We start from the raw sequence: 18,940 nt of genomic DNA, 5'->3' as shown, positions 1-18,940 counted from the left end.
GAAGAAAAGGGACATCTTCAAAGGGACATTCATTTCTTTTTTAATAATTTTACAACACTCCCCCTTGAATGTCCATAAAAAAATTCTAGTGAAAGAACAAATATATATATATATATAGTTATTCTTAACACTCATAGATGTTGTGCCTCGTTAAAACCTTATTAGGAACAATTCAGTGGGAAAAAACCTAGTGAAGAAAAAAAAGTACATACATCTGGCAATACTCCTTGAGTGCTGCCTCATTAAAAAACTTGCTAGGACAACCCAATGGGACAAAACCTATTCTAAGAGAAAAAGTGTGCAGCGCATGTCATGCTCTCCCTGATGAAGACATCATTTAACATCTCGAAGATGACGCATTCCAATCTTGTATCTCAATTTCTCAAAGGTTGAAGTTGGCAATGCCTTGGTAAACATGTCTGCTAAATTATCACTTGAATGAACTTGTTGAACATCTATTTCACCTTTCTTTTGAAGATCATAGGTAAAGAAGAATTTTGGTGAAATATGTTTAGTTTTGTCTCCTTTGATGTATCCTCCCTTTAGTTGAACTATACATGCAACATTATTTTCATACAATATTGTTGGAGCGTTTTTTGTCAAAGAAAGGTTACATGTTTCTTGAATTTGTTTAGTTATTGATCTTAACCAAACACATTCTCGACTTGCTTCATGAATTACTATTATTTCTGCATGATTTGAAGAAGTAGCAATCATAGTTTGTTTTGTTGAACGTCATGATATAGCTGTACCACCACATGTAAATAAGTAGCCCATCTGCGATCGACCTTTATAGGGATCAGAAAAATATCCTGCATCTGCATAACCAATCAATTGTGACGTGAATTCATTTGAGTAAAACAATCCTATATCTATCGTCCCTCGGAGGTATATGAATATATGCTTAATTCCATTCCAGTGTCGTCGCGTTGGGGAAGAACTAAATCTTGCTAACAAGTTTACTGAGAAAGCTATATCTGGTCTAGAATTGTTGGCAAGATACATTAATGTACCAATTGTACTAAGGTATGGTATTTCAGCACCAACAAGCTCTTCATCATTTTCATGAGGTCGAAATGGATCTTTATTAATATCAAGAGATCACACAACAATTGGGGTACTCAGTGGATGTGCTTTATCCATGTAAAATCTCCTTAAAATATTTTCTGTATATGTTGATTGATGGACAAATATTCCATTTGCAAAATGTTCAATCTGTAGACCAAGACAAATTTTGGTCTTTCCGAGGTCTTTCATTTCAAATTCCTTTTTTCAATATTTTACTGCCTTTGAAAGTTCTTCAGGAGTTCTGAGGATATTCAAATCATCAACATATACTGCTATTATGACAAATTCAGATTCAGACCTTTTCATAAAGACACAAAGACAAATTGGATCATTTTTATATTCTTCTTTTAGCAAATATTCGTTAAGACGATTGTACCACATTCGCCCTGATTGTTTCAGCCCATATAAAGATTTTTGAAGTTTTATTGAACAAGTTTCTCGGGAATCTTTATATATTTTAGACATTTTAAATCCTTCAAGAATTTTCATAAAAATATCGTTATCCAGAGAACCATATAAATAGGCTGTAACAATATTCATCAGATGCATGCCAAATTTTTCATGAACTGCCAGATTTATAAGATATCTGAAAGTGATTGCATCCACCACAAGAAAATATATTTCCATATAATGAATGCCATGTCTTTACAAAAATTCTTATGCTACAAGTCGTGCTTTATATCTTACGACTTCATTTTTCTCATTTCTTTTTTCGCACAAAGACCCAATTGTACCCCACTGATTTTATACCTTCAGGTGTTCGGACTATCGATCCAAAAATTTCACGTTTTTCAAGCAAAGCTAATTCAACTTGAATTGCATTTTTCCATTTTGGCCAATCATTCCTCTGTCTACATTCATCGACAGATTTTGGTTCAAGATCCCCATTTTGTTGCATTATTTCAATAGTAACATTATAAGCAAAACTATTATCGATAATTACATTATTTCGATTCCATATTTTCCTGATGAGACATAATTTAATGAAATTTCTTTATCATTTTCAGGCACCTTGACCTCTTCCAAGGTCTTATCAATTGTTATGTCTTCTCGCTCTTCTTGAGCAGGTTCTTTCATATCATGACTATCTTGATTGTTTGCTTCTTTATTCTTTTTCGAGGATTTTTATCTTTGTAATCGATTGATCTATCATATTTTAAATGTGGTTTAGACTCATTTGCATTAATTAATTATCTATTGGGACATAACTCGAATTGAAGCATTTGCAGCTGAAATTTGAGATTTAGTAACTCTTGATAGGTCAGTGAATGCATTTGACAGTTGATTTGCAATATTTTGCAAATGAATTATCTTTTGAACTTCCAGTTCACATTTATTTGTACGAGGATCTAAATGAGATAGTGATAATGCATTCCAATCTATTTTCCTTTTCAGCTGCTTATTTTCTCCTCCTAATGCTGGGTATACTGATTCATCAAAATGACAATCAATAAATCTTCAGTCATAGGTTCCAAATATTATATGATAGAAGGAGATTCATACCCAACATATATCTCCAATCTTCTTTGAAGTCCCATTTTTATGCATTGTGGCGGAGCAATTGGAACATATATTGCATATCCAAATATTCTAAGATGAGAAATGTTCGGCTCTTGACCAAAAACCAATTATAATGGGGAGACTTTATGATAACTTGTGGTTCTATTCCGCACAAGACTTGGTGCATTCAAAATAACATGACCCCATAATGAAATGAAAAGTTTTGTTCTAATAAACATTGGTCTAGCAATTAATTGGAGACGTTTAATCAATAATTCCGCTAGACAATTTTGAGTATGAACATGAACAGTCGGATGCTCAACTATTATCTCAGTGGACAAACAATAATCATTAAATGCCTGAGATGTGAACTCACGAGCATTATCAAGATGAATTGTCTTTATTGCATAATTTAAAAATTGTGCTCTTAACTTAATTATTTGAGCAAGTAATCTCACAAATATCATATTACGACTTGATAATAAACCGACATGTGATAATCTTGAAGATGTATTTATTTAAACTATATAATATTTAAATGGTACACATGATGGGTGAATGAACTCACATATATCACTCTATATACGTTCCAGAAATGTTGGGGATTCAATGCCCACTTTGATTACTGATGATCTAGTAATCAATTTGTCCTGAGAACATGCAGCACAAGAGAATTCTTTAAATTGAAGAATTTTTTGATTCTTCTAAGAATGTCCATGTGAACTTTCAATTATTTTGCGCATCATATTAGAATCGGGGTGGCCCAATCGGTCATGCCAAATAATAAAATTATTTGAGCTAGTAAATCAAAATGGCATGTGTTTCAACCATGCTAATACTTGTGAAGTATAAGTCGGATGAAAGAGCGAGTAACTTTTCAAGTATAAACTTTTTGCCCGACATCATTGTAATAATGTAAATATATTCATTCTTTTCATCATTTGTAGTCTCAATATGATAAATATTTTGACGAATGTCTTTGAAACTTAATAAGTTTCTTTGAGACTTACTACAATATAATGTATCATTAATTGTTAAATTTATTCCTCCGATAAGTATAATTTTAGCTTTTCTAGACCATTCAATTAATCTTGTACTGCCAAATATTGTATTAATATTAGCTTTTTTTCATAATCAAAGAAGAGAAATATTTCTTATCTCTTAAAATAGTGTGTGTTGGGCACTATCAATAAGACACATATCATCATAATTGATTTTGGATCCAATTGATGACTGGAGAATTTCCATATTCTTCATAAACAAAAAGATACATTATAAAAACGTAAAAAACTAACAACATAAAAACTTTATGAAATTGCACTGCCTTAAGAAATTTTTTTACGAAGGACAACATAATATCAAACATAATAAGAAAATAATAACTATTTTTATAATATTTATCCCCAGTTAGATGATCAATTCGTAAGTCAATATTCATAAAGTCTTCAGCTTCAAATGAGTAATATTTGGTAGATCTCCAAAATCATCATCTTTATAAGCAAGATTTGTCTCAATATGTTCATATTTATTTGAGGGAGTTGCTTCATTATCATCATTTTGAAAATTCAAGTGCGTCTCCATATTATTATCTCTTCTTTTGAGAGAGGCTTGATAAAGTTTCACAAAATGATCGGGCGTACGAAATTCACGTGCCCAATGACCTTTCATACCACACCGGTGGCAAATATTGAATTTACCCCTAAAAGAATTATTTTGAAGAACTTTATTGTTCTCATGTTTATTTTCATCATGATGATGATAATTATTTCGTCCTCTACCACGTCCTCGCCAACGTCCACGACCACGGCCATGGCCGCGATCTGATAATTATTTTATCTTGATTCAGATTGATTATTTGTTGTTACAACATTCGCTTTAGAGAATGGAGCAGACATAGTGAGACGGGCTTCATGATTTTTCATTAGCAAAGTATTATTCTGCTCGGCCACAAGTAGACATGTAATTAATTCAGAATATTTCTTAAAACCCCTTTCACGATATTGTTGTTGTAGCAACACATTTGAATCGTGAAAAGTGGAAAGAGTTTTCTCGAGTAAGACATTATCAGTGGTAGTATTTTCACATAATTTTAACATGGAACTTACCTTGTGGATAGCAAAATTATACTCTGTCACAGTTTTAAAATCTTAAAATCGAGGGTGTATCCAGTCATATTAGGCTTTTGATAACACCATAAATTTTAGATGGTGATATCGATCCTTCAAATTTGTCCATAATTCAAGCTGATTAGCTGAACACCCCATAATTTACCTAACAATTAGGTTGGTGTCTGGAAAAAAAAAAGATTTTTCACTTTTATGGTTGAGCAAAAAAAAGAGTAGTCTCTCCCCTCCACCATACATCTTATTAAAATCTCTCCCATATTGACAAAAATAAATAAATTATAGCATCTTTTTCTGTCAATCATAAAAAAGTCATTTATAAATATGTCCATCTTGTGTGCTTTCATTCAAGAAAGCATAATTAAGAACGTCCAAAAAAAGCAAAGACTTAAAATATAATGTGGTAAAAATAGTTCTAATTTGTTAACTATGATTCGTAGCTACATATTAGAGGGAAGAGATAGACGAGTGAGATTGAGAGATGGAGATAAGAGGCGAGCAAGAGAGAAAGAGAGAGGAGATAGTCAAATTGTATTTGTATATCTGTTGAATAATTGTATATATGTAACTAATATGTATATGTATCAATGATTGTATTTATATATCTCCTAGATAATTGTATTTATGTAATATATTAGTATGTATATGTGTTAATGAATACAATAGTATTAACGAATACAATTTGTATCAATGGATAAATTGTATACAATTATATCAATATTGTGTCAAGTTCGATATTTATAATTGTATAATTGATTGTTGTCATTTGTATCAATGTTGTATTAATTTTACTAACTATATTAATTTTACTAACTACAATTGTATCAATTTTGTATCAAATTTCATATTGTATTTGTATAATTGATTGTCATCATTTGTATCAATGTTGTATCACCGAATACATATGTATTTTGTATTTGTATTACTAAAGAAAATCTGTATAGTTGACACTTATAATTTGTATGTGTTGAGAGATGGGAGGCAAAAAGAGGTGTGTGTGAGAGAGAGTAGGCAGGGAGAGATGACACAGAAAGAGGGGAGAGGCGAGTGAGATTGCAAAGAGAGAGGAGAGAGATGAGAGGCGAGAGAAAATAACAACAAAATTTTAACTATAGCTATAAATTGTAATTATTTCAAAGTATAGTGATGTATTGTAAATACATTACGTGTTTGCCTAATTAGGTAAGTTACCCCAATAATTAATGTCAACCTATTCTTTCTCTTGGAATTGTCCTTTTCATCAATTGAGCCAAACGCTAGAGATGATAACAACAATTAAAGAGTAAATAAAATGATGTACACATTTAATTCTTTTTTTTAAAGTTTTATATCTAGACTATTGAGAGTTTGAGTTTCATACTTAAATTATCACTCATTAATTTGAAAAACATACTTTAATAGTGTGTGCAGTACTCTTTTTTTATGTAACATTTTTTTGTCACATGACATTCTACATGGATAAACTATTTCACCTTGATAAAAATTAATAAACTATTACTGTTAGTTTAAAAAATTAAAGATTAAAATAGCACTATTCCTGAAAGGGTTAATTTTTTAAAAAATTAAATTTAAAAATCCCCTCCCCTCAATTTTATAAATTTCTTTTATAAACGTTATTTTTAAAAAATCTTACTTCAATCAACCCCACCCCACCCCAAACCACCCACTCTTTTCCAAAAACTTTAGATATTATTTTTATTTTATTTTAAAAAAATAATTCTACCCTACCCAACCTAACCCTTTGCTTTCATTTTAAAAAAAATATTTTTGTCATTTTGTATGTTAAATATATACATATGTTTTTAGGAAAATATTGAGAGTGGATAGTTAGATAGGGTGAGGTAGAATTTTTTATTTTTTTATAAAAGAAATATAAAAAATTAATTTTTTTTTTGGGGGGGGGAGGGGGTGTTGGGAGATACGGTAGGAGGAGGAGGTGGAATGTGGTAAGAAAAAAAATATTTTTTTTAAAAAAAATATTTTGGGATAATAATACTTTAACCTTTAACTTTTAACTAATATTAATAATTTATTTAATTTTGATCAAGATGTAATGTTTTATCTATGTGTAGTGTCATGCAATAATTTTTTTTTAAATAAAAGAGAGTATAGTACACACCATCAAATTAAGAGAGTATAACAAAAAAGAGAGGTGTGTTTCTCAAACTAATGAGAAATATTTTAGGTAGGAAACTCACACTTCAAATGATTTAGATTTAAAATTAAAAAAGAAGAAGAAGAGATATAGTAAAACTTCACTAAATTAATAGTCTGTAAATTAATAATCTCTCTAACATAATATTTAACTCTGGTCCCGATTTGAGCCAATGAAAATAAACACATATCTCGATAAGATAATAAGATATATTTTCAAAAGACACCTATATAAATATATCATCCCATTAATATTATGAATTAATAATTTTTAAAAGTACAAATATATCTAAGATAATTTAGTGAAATATGATTTTATTGTGTTTGGTGTTTTTTTTAGATTAAATTTAAAACTAGTTGAAGCTCATCATTAGCTTTTCTTATTTCATCTAAAAGTTCTGGTGTTGTCTTTCCAAACTGCACCATAAAATTGTGAACAGTTCTAGATTCGATAAGTGCTACCGTATGCATAAATGGTTCCGAAGGTATTATATCATCTTCAACTTTATCATCAATATTGTTTTTTTCAATGGTATCCACAATTCTCCACAGTTTTGAACCTTTGAACATGTATAATTTTCGCCAGGATAATTCAACAGGTTATTGATGTCTATTTTATTACGATAATCGATATCATTAATTATGACTTCAAATTTGTGAATGGCGTTTTCACAAGTGGATTCATTAAAAAAATAATATTTTTTCTTATAAATTTTAATTTCATCTCCAAATCTTTTATATCAATCGAACCACTCTCACCGAAATGACGTGACTTGATACCACGTCTTAGCTTGATTTTTTCAAGTCAGCCTTGAGATAATTTGTGCTCAAAATCTTGCCAAGGATATAAAAGTTTCATTGCATATGTTGCCTTCTCCAAAATTATCTCTCTTATTATATTTACACGATCTTAATATTGAAGAAACCACTCATAAACAACCTTCTCTATGTCTGGATATTTTGCTAGCTTGTGCTGCTTGATATTCATTCCTTTTTTTAAGTTAGTTTAAAGATATTCAGCTAATTGTTGAATGTGTTTGATATTTTATCCTGACTAACTTTTAAATGAAAATTTTCATTAAGCCATGATTGCAATTTGTTTTGAGTACATGTGGAATAATTTTTTTTGTACTCACATAATATTTTATATATTTGATCTGTCATTGTTGGATTTGTGATACCTTTTAAATGAGAAGATATTTTTGGATACGGTTTCAAAAAGATCCTGTGTTCCTTATATAGTTTGTTCTCTCACCATTATACATTGAATGTTTTTAGTAAATATACAATGAATAATATTTGATTATTAAGAAACAATGAACATTATGCATAATGAATTTTTTTTTACAATGAATCATTGAATTCTTGAATTTATTTTACAATGAATCATTTATCAAAAAAATATATTAGAATGAATTATACATATACATTGTAATATAATGAATTTATTTTTTTATATGAATTTAATAAATATGATACATAATTTAGTAAAATACAATAATTTTGATGTATTCATTGTATTTTATGTATGATTATTTTTTTTACGTGAATTTAATAAATATGATACATTATTTAGTAAAATACAATAATTTTGATGTATTCATTGTACTTTATGTATGATAATTGTTTTTACATGAATTTAATAAATATGATACATAAATTAGTAAGATATAATGATTTTGATGTAATCAAAATTAATCTTCGTTGAATCTCAAAACACTTTTTAAATAATACAACAACAACAACAACAACAACATACCAAGTGAAATTCCACAAGTGGGGTCTGGAGAGAGTAGAGTGTACGTAGACCGTACCACTACCTCATTAAAGATAGAGAGGTTGTTTTCGAAAAACCCTCGGCTCAAAAGTATCAACCCCAAGTAAAAGAGTAAAACAATATATATAGCATATCGGCTAAAACTAAAAGCAATGCAAATTCTACAAGACAAGAACAATAATAATATCAAAATAGTGTGATAATCAATAGGCAATAATAACACAACTATAATGATACAACTAGGTCTAAGACTAACCCTAAGCCGTCACAAGGCAAGGCAATATTCTACCGCTACTTGTCTTCTACACTAATACACAACACTCTTTAAATAATACTTCTATATAATAATAATAAAAACCTATATTAATTTAGTAAACTTTTACTATAATTTATTATCACGATCCAAGCCTAGGGCCTAGGCGTGACATGGCGAATAAGGAACCCGTAAGTACCTCAAACAAGTCTCTTAGCATTCTTTTAGCCTTTCATAGATAATGATGATAAATAAACAAGCGGAAATCATAATAAATCTTCAACTTACATATGTCCAACAGTACCTCTAACTATTTGATTTAACGGGGCTAAGACAAGTCCCTAACTCACCCTTAATCATAATAGAAGAAATTTCATAGTAAAACGTCTTAACATATCATAAGCTAGAAATATAAAGGAGTATTGTTCCCGGAACATGGGAACTCACCAAAAGTAGTCTTCAAACGAAATCTCGACTAGCCACGTGGATGAGAACGAGGAGGAGCATTGATCCCTACATGGTGATATCATGTAGGCAAAAGAGTATGCGTTAGTACTTTGAATGTACTAAGTATGTAAGGATGCATAAACATTGAGGAAACATTAAAACATTTATGTAATATGGAACATAATTTAATGTATGCATAATAAATCATATATATATCCTTTAAAACATTCATTTTGTGGGAAATTAACCATAACCGACATTTAAGACCATGCGAGCTATTACATGGAATCCAACATAACCCCCTACGTTGGCCGGGGAGACTACTTGCCAGCTAGAACTCCGTCAACTTCATTCATTTCTTTAACTTTAACTTTAAGGGCTATTTATGGATCCATTAGCCCAAGCCTACAAGGGCTCCTATGTTGACACATAGTTAATGAGACAAGGGGTTGCTACTAGGATTCCTTTACTGAATCCCACCTTAATGACCCATTCGGTGCTAAATCAATCCCACAGAATAGTTTAATACTTTAAAATAGTCATAACATATAGCTTGAGAATTCAAAATATCATATTCGGTAGAATAGCTCATTAAAACATTTGGTAATTCAAATATGCAAGAATTTTCCTTATTGCATAAAGAATCCATCATTCATATCATTTCATCATTCTTTTATTTCATAAGACTCCCTTTTGATCATAGATATTGCTTTTATAAACATTCATTTGGAGTCAAAGCTTTCAAGTCAAACTTTATTAAAAACATAGTAAAACTAGGTGGGTTCAAATCACTTCAACTTTTAAACATATATGTAAATAAATATACATAAATACTTTGAAATCCATTAATTAAAAATCATGCTTTAAATAACCCGCCCTTAATTTCAAGAACCTTTAAATAGATAAATAGAAAAATTACTTGCAAACCATCAATTCATACATATGAAATTATGTTGCATCAAAATAGACCAATAATCATTAGTTTAACCATGATTCATACTATTAAGTAAAAATAAGAATTACCATAAGAAAATATTACTTGAAATCAAGAGACTTAATTGAAAGAGTTTTTTTTGGACTACATGGGTGAAAGAACCCATTGATAAATACCCACATAATTTAGAGTAAAGCTTAAAGAAAATAAGTATAATTTAGCATATACTCAAAATAATTTAGGTATGAGAGTGGAAGGAATACTCTCATTGAAGCCTTACATACCTGGAAATCGAAGCTTTAGTTGATACCGAAAGACTTAATGAACACTCTTGAGTCCTAGCTTCTCTCCTCGCCGGAATGTTTTGTGTACTACCCGGAGTATATGAATCACTGGAATAGTATTTCTTCACTACTAAGAACTAAAACTATATTTGAGAATGTGTAAAGAAGTGTATAGAGAGAAGATTTGCTTGAGAAAACTTGATGAATAAAATGAGGAAATAAGGTGGGTATTTATAGGTGGGAAAGAGGAACCTAACAATAAATAAAATAATTATAAATAAAAATCTAAAAATTTAGTGGAATATATTGATGTCATGGATGATGTTAAATGGAGGACAATTTATGTCATGAGTGATGTCAAATGTATCTAGATCTTTCTATGGTAGGTGAAATGAGTTATCTTTGACAGAATACTCTTTTTGGGAGCTGCGTTTGAATAAGATAAATTCCTTATTAGGATTTGGTGTCTTCATAAGAATTGTAGATATAGAGGTCTAGTTTTATATCGTTCAAGAATCAACCAATTTGGATAAACCTACAGTGAGATATGATTTTTCTTCTATAAACACTCATTTCCGTCACAACATCCTACCTTACAAACATTAATTTATTTGACCTACTTAACCTCTGAATCTTAAAATATGGTCTTCATAAAAGTTGTAGGTAATGATCTTATGGTTACGCAGAAATTTGAATCACTCAATTTGGATATTCCTATGAAAAGTTATGACCAAACTACAGAGGTTGTATCATGTTTAGGCAAAAATTGAAACATCGTATACAACGTTTTTAGGGGATGTTACATTATCTCCCCCTTGGGAACATTCGTCCTCGAATGATAAAAGACTCAGCTTGAGTAGAGTAGAGTGTTAAGAAACAACCTATCATTAATGCAACAGTGTAATTTAAAATGTCATTTAAAATATATTTCATAATTTTGTAAGCATATGACAAGAAAAGTTGAGATGTAAAGATTTCAAGTAATTGAGCAAGGGCAACTTAATACCTTAGGTTTAGGTAGAGGGGAAAAGATGAGGGTATCTCTTAATCATATTCGCTTCCGCTTCCCATGTTGCACTTTCTATTTGTTGATTCCTCCAAAGAACTTTAACAGATGCAACTTCTTTGTTCCTCAATCTCTTAACTTGCCGGTCCAAAATTTCCACAGGAACTTCTTCATAGGTCAAGTTTTCTTCAATATTCACTACTCCCCTAGGTACAATGGAACTAGGATCACCCACACATTTTTTCAACATAGATACGTGAAACACCGGATGAACCATGGCCATTTCCAATGGTAATTCCAACTCATATGCAACCTTACCAACACGTCTCACGATTCTATAAGGCCCTACATATCTAGGGCTCAATTTCCTTTTCTTGCCAAATCGAACCACACCTTTCATGGGTGAAACCTTCAGATACACCCAATCATCCACATTAAACTCAAGATCCCTTCTTCTAGTGTCAGAATAGGACTTTTGACGACTTTGAGCCGTCTTCAACCTTTCTCTAATGATCTTCACCTTCTTTAAAGCATCAAGTACCAAATCGGGGCCCAACAAGGTCATCTCGCCTACTTCAAACCAATCAACTAGTGATCTACATCGTCTCCCATACAAAGCCTCAAACGGCGCCATCTCAATACTTGAGTGGTAACTATTATTATAGGCAAACTCTATGAGAGGTAGATGATCATCCCAATTCCCTTTAAACTCCAACACACAAGCCCTTAACATATCCTCTAGTGTTTGAATCGTCCTTTCGGCTTGCCCATCCGTTTGAGGATGGAATGCTGTGCTCAACTTTACCTTAGTACCGAGGCCTTTTTGAAATGATCTCCAGAAGTGTGAAGTGAATTGGGTACCACGATCCAAAATAATTGATAATGGCACACCATTCAACCTCACCAACTCTCGAATATACAACTTAGCATAGTCTTCAGCACTATAGGAAGTTTTAATCGGTAGGAAGTGAGCTGACTTAGTCATTCTATCAACAATTACCCAAATCGAGTCATGACGCTTCCGGGTATGAGGCAAACCCACTACAAAATCCATATTCACATCTTCCCACTTCCAAGTAGGGATTTCAATGTCTTGAGCTAGTCCACCCGGCCTTTGATGTTCGGCCTTCACTTATTGGCAATTTGTACATTCGGACACAAACCTTGCTATGTCCTTCTTCATGCCACCCCACTAATACAACTCCTTTAAGTCTCGGTACATTTTCGTTGAACCGGAATGAATGGAGTATCTAGAATTATGAGCCTCCATCAAGATCAAACTCCTTAGGCCATCCACATCTGGAACACATATCCGACCTTGGTAGTATAGAACCCCATCTCCCCCTTGGGAAAAGACCTCTATCTTTTTTTCCTTTACCAACTTCTTTAACTCAATAAACTTTGGGTCAAGATCTTGTTTTTTTTTAACATCCACCACCAAAGAGGATTCAGACCTATTTTGAACAACCATACCCCCATCATTAGTACTACCCAACTTCACCCCTAATCTAGCCAATCGGTGAACATCTTTCACCAACTCTCTCTTCCTTTCATCCACATGGGCCACACTCCCCATAGACACTCTACTAAGTGCATCAGCAACCACATTGGCTTTACCCGGATGATAGTGCACACTCATGCCATAGTCCTTAAGGAGTTCTAGCCACCTCCTTTGCCTTAGATTAAGGTCCTTTTGGGTGAACACATATTGAAGACTCTTATGATCAGTATACACATCCACATGCACCCCATAGAGGTAATGCCTCCAAATCTTCAAAGCAAAAACAACGGCCGCTAATTCAAGGACATGGGTAGGGTAGTTGCGCTCATGCACCTTTAATTGCCTAGAAGCATAGACTATTACCTTGCCTTTTTGCATTAAGACACAACCTAAACCAATCTTTGAAGCATCACAATAAACTACAAACCCTTCTAATCCTTCTGGGAGAGTCAAAATAGGAGCAGAGGTAAGTCGATCTTTTAAGATCTGAAAACTCTTCTCACACTCATCTGTCCATATGAATTTGGATTTCTTTTGGGTCAATTTTGTCATAGGAGATGAAATGGAAGAAAAGCCTTTGACGAACCTTCTATAGTATCCGGCTAGACCTAAGAAGCTCCTAATGTCTGAAGGAGATAATGGTCTAGGCCAATTTTTGACTGCCTCTATTTTCTTAGGATCAAACTTGATCCCATCACCCGACACTACGTGACCAAGAAATGCTACCTCCTTTAACCAAAATTCACACTTACTAAATTTTGCAAATAATTGCCTATCCCTCAATGTTTGAAGCACAACTCTCAAGTGATTTTTATGTTCTTCCTCACCCCGAGAGTAAATTAAAATATCATCAATGAAGACTACTACAAAGGTATCAAGGTAAGGTTTGAACACCCTATTCATCAAGTCCATAAACACCGCCGGTTCATTCGTCAACCCAAAACTCATCACCACAAACTCATAGTGACCATACCTTGTTCGGAAGGCTGTTTTGGGAATGTCACACTCCCTTACCCGTAGTTGGTGGTAGCCGGACCGAAGGTCGATCTTGGAGAATTGACTTGCCCCTTGTAATTGATCAAACAAGTCATCTATTCTAGGGAGTGGGTACTTGTTCTTAATGGTCATCTTATTTAATTGCCGATAGTCTATGCACATTCGAAGTGACCCATCCTTCTTTCTTACAAATAGAACGGGAGCACCCCATGACGAAATACTTGGTCTTATGAACCCCTTCTCTAACAAGTCCTTTAATTGTTCCTTCAGCTCTTTCAATTCTGCTGGGGCCATGCAGTAAGGAGGAATAGAGATAGGTTGGGTATCGGGGAGGAGATCGATACCAAAATCAACTTCCCTTTTGGGAGGGACACCGGGAAGGTCATCGGGAAAGACATCGGGGAATTCATTGACTATAGGAACTGACTCAAGAGAAGGACTTTTGGAGTTGACATCCCTAACCCTCACAATGTGGTAAATACATCCCTTAGAAATCATTTTGCGAGCCTTAAGATAAGAAATAAACTGACCCTTCACCACCGAATCACGAACCTGCCATTCAATAACAGGCTCATTTGGAAATTGGAACTTGACTCGACGATTCCTACAATCTATGGAAGTATAAGATGCATGTAACCAATCCATTCCAAGAATGACATCGAAATCTATCATGTCAAGCTCAATGAGATCACAAGGAATAACTTTTTGCAAGATAGACACAAGGCAACCCCTATAGACCTTTCTAACAATAACTGACTCACCAACAGGGGTAGACACCAAATAAGGCTCTAATAACATTTCAGGTAAAACATCAAATCTATTAGCAAGGAATGGAGTAACAAAAGATAAATTTGCACCCGGATCTAATAGTGCATACACATCAAAAGAAAAGACCTTTAACATACCGGTAATGACATTGGGTGCATCCTCAACCTCTTGTCTCCCATGCAAGGCGTAAAAGCGGTTGGTGCGTTGGACACCTTCTTGGACTTGTTGACCATGAGCAATTTATCCTTGAGTCCTACCACCACCATCTCTACAATCCTTAGCATGGTGGCCCAGCTTGCCACACTTAAAGCATGCATTAGAGCCGGCTAAGCATTCCCCTTTGTGAGTCCTTCCACACTTCTTGCAAGTGGGGAAAGTTTGAGTAGCAACATTCTCTCTTGGAATCATTGGTTTACCACTCTTGTCCTTGTTGAACTTTGGAGGAGGAGTATTGGTGGAACCTTGTCCCACAAATAGTTGCCCACCTTGGCCTTTGCCATTGTTACCATGATCGGACCTTTGAGGGTTAAACCCTCCACCATCCACTCTAGCCTTTTTAAACCCCCTTGATCTCTTTCTAAGCTTCTCTTCTTCGATTTGTTCTGCGTAAGTCATTAACCGAGAGATGTCCATCTCCTTGACCAACATGACTGTTTTGCACTCCTTGGACACCAAGCTTGAGACACCGGAAATAAACTTACTCATTCTAGCTCTTGGGTAGGAGACCATGAAGGGAGCATACTTTGACAACTTAGTGAATTTGAGAGCATACTCCCTCACGCTCATACTTCCTTGACAGAGGTTGATGAACTCTTGGATTTTGGCCTCCCTTAGCTCCAATGGGAAGAAACGGTCTAGGAAGGCACCTTTGAACTCTTCCCATCCTATCGACCTTATTTCTTCATCCCTCTCAACAATCCATTGTTCGTACCACACTCGAGCCACACCTTTGAGTTGATAGGCCACTAGCTCGGCCTTCTTATTTGGTGGCACACCCATGATAGCCACAATTAGGTACACCTCATTAATGAACTCCATAGGGTCCTCATCTAGTTTAGAACCATCAAACTCGGGCGGATTCATCCTTTGGAAATATCGAATCCTAGAGGCTGGATTTTGCATTTGGGGAGGAGGAATACCTAGATTCCCTTGGTTGGCTACGACTTGAGCTAACAAAGTAATAACACTACGAAACTCAGCATGGGTTACCCCATCCTCATGATGTTGGGCATTGGGAACCGGAGGAGTTTGGTCCTCATCGTCAACCCTTACTCTTCGAGGTGGTCTTCCATGAGTCATTATCTAAAGAACACAAAATAGGTCATTAGTTAAAAAAAATCTTAGGATGCTCTAAGGCACGACATGAATTTGAAAGAAGTGAAATTTTTTCTAAACGCTTCATAGTCTCTTATTCATAATTGTGGCGCGCTTCACAACCATGAACAAGACCCTATTCGACGCGGTATGTTGGACTCCAAGGATCATTCAAAACCTCGGGCTCTGATACCAAGTTTGTCACGACCCAAGCCTAGGGCCTAGACGTGACATGGCGAATGAGGAACCCGTAAGTACCTCAAACAAGCCTCTTAGCATTCTTTTAGCCTTTCATAGGTAATGATGATAAATAAACAAGCGAAAATCATAATAAATCTTCAACTTACATATGTCCAACAATACCTCTAACTATTTGATTTAACGGGGCTAAGACAAGTCCCTAGCTCACCCTTAATCATAATAGAAGAAATTTCATAGTAAAATGTCTTAACATATCATAAGCTAGAAATATAAAGGAGTATTGTTCCCGGAATATGGGAACTCACCAAAAGTAGTCTTCAAACAAAGTCTCAACTAGCCACGTGGATGAGAACGAGGAGGAGCATTGATCCCTACATGGTGATATCATGTAGGCAAAAGAGTATGCGTTAGTACTTTGAATGTACTAAGTATGTAAGGATGCATGAACATTGAGGAAACATTAAAACATTTATGTAATATGGAACATAATTTAATGTATGCATAATAAATCATATATATATCCTTTAAAACATTCATTTTGTGGGAAATTAACCATAACCGACATTTAAGACCATGCGAGCTATTACATGGAATCCAACATAACCCTCTACGTTGGCCGGGGAGACTACTTGCTAGGTAGAACTCCGTCAACTTCATTCATTTCTTTAACTTTAACTTAAAGGGCTATTTATGGATCCATTAGCCTAAGCCTACAAGGGCTCCTATGTTGACACATAGTTAATGAGACAAGGGGTTGCTACTAGGATTCCTTTACTGAATCCCACCTTAATGACCCATTCGGTGCTAAATCAATCCCACAGAATAGTTTAATACTTTAAAATAGTCATAACATATAGCTTGAGAATTCAAAATATCATATTCGGTAGAATAGCTCATTAAAACATTTGGTAATTCAAATATGCAAGAATTTTCCTTATTGCATAAAGAATCCATCATTCATATCATTTCATCATTCTTTTATTTCATAAGACTCCCTTTTGATCATAGATATTGCTTTTATAAACATTCATTTGGAGTCAAAGCTTTCAAGTCAAACTTTATTAAAAACATAGTAAAACTAGGTGGGTTCAAATCACTTCAACTTGTAAACATATATGTAAATAAATATACATAAATACTTTGAAATCCATTAATTAAAAATCATGCTTTAAATAACCCGCCCTTAATTTCAAGAACCTTTAAATAGATAAATAGAAAAATTACTTGCAAACCATCAATTCATACATATGAAATTATGTTGCATCCAAATAGACCAATAATCATTAGTTTAACCATGATTCATACTATTAAGTAAAAATAAGAATTACCATAAGAAAATATTACTTGAAACCAAGAGACTTAATTGAAAGAGTTTTTTTTGGACTACATGGGTGAAAGAACCCATTGATAAATACCCACATAATTTAGAGTAAAGCTTAAAGAAAATAAGTATAGTTTAGCATATACTCAAAATAATTTAGGTACGAGAGTGGAAGGAATACTCTCATTGAAGCCTTACATACCTGGAAATCGAAGCTTTAGTTGATACCGAAAGACTTAATGAACACTCTTGAGTCCTAGCTTCTCTCCTCGCCGGAACGTTTTGTGTACTACCCGGAGTATATGAATCACTGGAATAGTATTTCTTCACTACTAAGAACTAAAACTATATTTGAGAATGTGTAAAGAAGTGTATAGAGAGAAGATTTGCTTGAGAAAACTTGATGAATAAAATGAGGAAATAAGGTGGGTATTTATAGGTGGGAAAGAGGAACCTAACAATAAATAAAATAATTATAAATAAAAATCTGAAAATTTAGTGGAATATATTGATGTCATGGATGATGTTAAATGGAGGACAATTTATGTCATGAGTGATGTCAAATGTATCTAGATCTTTCTATGGTAGGTGAAATGAGTTATCTTTGACAGAATACTCTTTTTGGGAGCTGCGTTTGAATAAGATAAATTCCTTATTAGGATTTGGTGTCTTCATAAGAATTGTAGATATGGAGGTCTAGTTTTATATCGTTCAAGAATCAACCAATTTGGATAAACCTACAGTGAGATATGATTTTTCTTCTATAAACACTCATTTCCGTCACAACATCCTACCTTACAAACATTAATTTATTTGACCTACTTAACCTCTGAATCTTAAAATATGGTCTTCATAAAAGTTGTAGGTAATGATCTTGTGGTTACGCAGAAATTTGAATCACTCAATTTGGATATTCCTATGAAAAGTTATGACCAAAATACAGAGGTTGTATCATGTTTAGGCAAAAATTGAAACATCGTATACAACGTTTTTAGGGGATGTTACATTTATATTATATTAATTTAATTTTGATATAGTTTAAATATATTTTTGACATTTCACTTGTTATAATATTTAGATCATGTTTGGAAAGCCACAATGTAATTGGAATTTGATGTAATTGGGTGTACTTACACTCTTTGATATGTTTGGTAGATCAAATAATTACTTGGTAAGAGAGGAATTAAGTGTAATTGAAGGGGGTAATCACACTCTTCAATTTCCGAGGGAAAATAAGTAATTGGTGTAATTACATCATGTAATTACATTAAACTTTTTAAATTTTTTTATTTA

This window comes from Solanum dulcamara, chromosome 12 (genome assembly GCF_947179165.1).
Source record: "Solanum dulcamara chromosome 12, daSolDulc1.2, whole genome shotgun sequence".
Classification (NCBI taxonomy): Eukaryota; Viridiplantae; Streptophyta; class Magnoliopsida; order Solanales; family Solanaceae; genus Solanum; species Solanum dulcamara.
Note: the sequence above shows the minus strand (reverse complement) of the source record.